The sequence below is a fragment of the Phyllobates terribilis genome, unplaced genomic scaffold, assembly GCF_046119375.1.
Source record: "Phyllobates terribilis strain yellow unplaced genomic scaffold, ASM4611937v1 Scaffold_66__1_contigs__length_7565176, whole genome shotgun sequence".
Taxonomy (NCBI): Eukaryota; Metazoa; Chordata; class Amphibia; order Anura; family Dendrobatidae; genus Phyllobates; species Phyllobates terribilis.
The window spans coordinates 6,319,617-6,323,510 of NW_027362826.1; the positions used below are offsets into that span (position 1 = coordinate 6,319,617).

General features: G+C 46.1%; 2 non-coding genes across 2 annotated transcripts; both read right to left on the minus strand.

Annotated features, from left to right (window-relative positions):
• Positions 1 to 2,397: 2,397 nt before the first annotated feature.
• On the minus strand, positions 2,398 to 2,588 carry LOC141193959 (U2 spliceosomal RNA). The gene has a single exon (XR_012266760.1). It is a non-coding gene; the product is annotated as a U2 spliceosomal RNA (small nuclear RNA).
• Positions 2,589 to 3,703: 1,115 nt separating this feature from the next.
• On the minus strand, positions 3,704 to 3,894 carry LOC141193960 (U2 spliceosomal RNA). The gene has a single exon (XR_012266761.1). It is a non-coding gene; the product is annotated as a U2 spliceosomal RNA (small nuclear RNA).

The following is a 3,894-nucleotide window of genomic DNA, read 5'->3' on the forward strand; positions in this document are numbered from 1 at the left end:
CGACTCTTCTTTGCACCCCTATCATCCTCCGAAGAAAAATCTTCAATGTTTTCAGGACCCGAAGGGTGTTCAGGACTGTCGGGTTCCGAGATTTGCACTTCACATCCTGTTGCGTCCATTGCCTCTCCAAAAGTCATCATCTCAGGCAGCTCTGCTTCCACCACTTTCCTAGATATTCTCGCAGACACTGCCTTTTTCTCCACCTTTGCCACTTCCCTCCAGAACTCCTTTTCTTCCCTCCGCTTCTTCCTCATTTCTTCAGCAGAAGAAGAACATGGTCTCAGGGACACCTCCTCTGGCGCCGTAGAGGGAGAGGCTCTACCAGTTTCCCGCCTCCTTCCCTCTCTCTCCTCCCTCTCCAATCTTTCCAGCACTTTCAGTGCGCTTGCCATCTGCCTCCTCTCCAGCTCCTCCTCCTTCTGTTCTTTATCAGAACGTCTAGGTGCACTCATAGGACAGTCCTTATACATGTGATCACTACTCCCACAGACATCACAGGACTTGGCCTCTGGACACTGGTTGGCCATATGCCCCTCCTTTCTGCAATTTCGGCAACACTGCCCTTTAAGGCATGTTACCATGGTATGTCCGAAAGAAAAGCATCTACGGCAAAACATGGGCTGGCCTGGGTAAAAGAGGAAACCTCTATGGCCTGCAACGGAAAAATTTGATGGAGGGTGTCTAAAGCCCCCCACACTGTCAGGATCCCTTTTCAATTTCACACGGAATTTATACTGACAGTTAAAGATTCCTAGACAATTGTCTTGCTTCACTCCCTTCCGCACATATTCACAGTAGCGAGAGAGGAAGCACTCCAGCAGCTCAGGGTCTGTAAAAGGGTTATAGACAGTCACAGTCACCTCCTTTTCTTGCAGACCAAACAAAGGTTCCCATCTAACTCCTTCCAAGCAGGGGTCACTAGAGTGACCACGGAGCCATTCAAAGACATTAAGGCAAACATCCTGGTCCATAAAGGTAACGTCATAATTACCTTGACGTGAAAATTCGTTGACACTGAAGATCTCAGAACGTCTTGCTCCAGCTTTGCCTTCAACGATGTCTTGGACAATGAAAACCACGTTGTTCTTGTTCTGGTCAGATGGATCCACGGACAAACGGATGGTGTTCTTCACAAAAGACATCTTGGATTCTGTCGGTATGGAATACCACAGGAAAAAGCAGAAAATCCTCCACAAAAGGGTCCGGATTCCTCCAGGAGACTCGCACCAATCAAGGTACAGTCATACGATCGCAGCCAAAAGGCCGAGAAGCGATAACCAGAATTGGTTTCAAACTACGGAGCCACCCAAGGATCCTGAAAAGTCCATTTGTGGAGATGAGCTCCTGGACTCCCGTTAAGAAGACATGTTGTCAACCTCTAGATCCCTTACATGCCTGCACTTTTCGGCTTGCTGCTGCTGCAATCCACGCGTTTTAGATCTGCATAACTCCACCTCTTTAAACACAGCACCTTCACCCCCTGCTGTTCCCACCCGCCTCAACACCGTTGGAAGGGAGGAGAACCAATTAAGGCGGGGGGTGGGGTGGAACGAGCAGCTGTCTACCCTTAGCAGGAGGGCTCCTGATTACATACCTCTCCTGCTGCTGCTGCTGCTGGCTGTCCAGCAGCAGACTGAAGGTGGCTGCTGCTGTGCACAGGTATATAAAGGCTCAGAGCCTATTATGACACGCGCAGCCAGCGTTCCATTGCCACATTCCATCTACTGCAGGCAGGATACCTGGCTGGCTGAATGTCGCTGAGAAGCTCACAGAGACCGCCATAAGCAACAGTTTAACAGAATGCCACAGACTAATCAACCAAACTTTTTGGGTTGGGTTCTCTTTTATAGTCTGCAGGCATTAAATGAAAGAAGTCAGTGTTCCAGCAGAAGGAGACAACGTTTCAGAAAAGGCATTGTAGCAAACCAAAAAAGAAATTTTAAGCGCAGCAGAGTAACCAGAGCACATACCTGTTAGCTCAGGTGAGTTTAAAAGGCTGCTGTTGATAACAAGGGCATTTGCTAAATAGATGGTGTGTGTGCAACAATATACTGAAAGGTCAATTATATTGTGCAGCTTATCTCACCACCTGTAGTTATTTAGGTGAAAGCTCCAAAATGCTTGCCTAATATGTCTGTTTATCCAAAAGGAAGTAAAAAGGGAGAGCTAGAAAGATAGCATTGCATCACATTACATGGCAATGCAATGTGCAATGCACAGTTGCTGAAGTTGAACCAAAATGAGCTTGTAATCTGGCTTCTGCAACTTTGAACATGAAAAATCCAATGAGGAGAAGAAAAGCAAAGCCAAAGAGTCCATCCCAAAATCCGACAAACAAGCAAAATGAACAAAAAACATTGAATTCAATTCTTTCTGATTTTAGAAACTGCATTAAAGAAGGGGTGCACCGGTCCTGGAGATACTGCAATACCAGGTCAATGCGTGGAGTGGACAGAGCAAGCTCTTTTTCCATCTCCCTGTTCTAAAAATCCATTTAATATATGGTCCCCAGATAGGGGACGTATCAGATATTAAACTGATAAGAACAGATACTACACTTGATCTTAGCCAAAAGGCCGAGAAGCGATAACCAGAATTGGTTTCAAACTACGGAGCCACCCAAGGATCCTGAAAAGTCCATTTGTGGAGATGAGCTCCTGGACTCCCGTTAAGAAGACATGTTGTCAACCTCTAGATCCCTTACATGCCTGCACTTTTCGGCTTGCTGCTGCTGCAATCCACGCGTTTTAGATCTGCATAACTCCACCTCTTTAAACACAGCACCTTCACCCCCTGCTGTTCCCACCCGCCTCAACACCGTTGGAAGGGAGGAGAACCAATTAAGGCGGGGGGTGGGGTGGAACGAGCAGCTGTCTACCCTTAGCAGGAGGGCTCCTGATTACATACCTCTCCTGCTGCTGCTGCTGCTGGCTGTCCAGCAGCAGACTGAAGGTGGCTGCTGCTGTGCACAGGTATATAAAGGCTCAGAGCCTATTATGACACGCGCAGCCAGCGTTCCATTGCCACATTCCATCTACTGCAGGCAGGATACCTGGCTGGCTGAATGTCGCTGAGAAGCTCACAGAGACCGCCATAAGCAACAGTTTAACAGAATGCCACAGACTAATCAACCAAACTTTTTGGGTTGGGTTCTCTTTTATAGTCTGCAGGCATTAAATGAAAGAAGTCAGTGTTCCAGCAGAAGGAGACAACGTTTCAGAAAAGGCATTGTAGCAAACCAAAAAAGAAATTTTAAGCGCAGCAGAGTAACCAGCGCACATACCTGTTAGCTCAGGTGAGTTTAAAAGGCTGCTGTTGATAACAAGGGCATTTGCTAAATAGATGGTGTGTGTGCAACAATATACTGAAAGGTCAATTATATTGTGCAGCTTATCTCACCACCTGTAGTTATTTAGGTGAAAGCTCCAAAATGCTTGCCTAATATGTCTGTTTATCCAAAAGGAAGTAAAAAGGGAGAGCTAGAAAGATAGCATTGCATCACATTACATGGCAATGCAATGCACAGTTGCTGAAGTTGAACCAAAATGAGCTTGTAATCTGGCTTCTGCAACTTTGAACATGAAAAATCCAATGAGGAGAAGAAAAGCAAAGCCAAAGAGTCCATCCCAAAATCCGACAAACAAGCAAAATGAACAAAAAACATTGAATTCAATTCTTTCTGATTTTAGAAACTGCATTAAAGAAGGGGTGCACCGGTCCTGGAGATACTGCAATACCAGGTCAATGCGTGGAGTGGACAGAGCAAGCTCTTTTTCCATCTCCCTGTTCTAAAAATCCATTTAATATATGGTCCCCAGATAGGGGACGTATCAGATATTAAACTGATAAGAACAGATACTACACTTGATCTTAGCCAAAAGGCCGAGAAGCGAT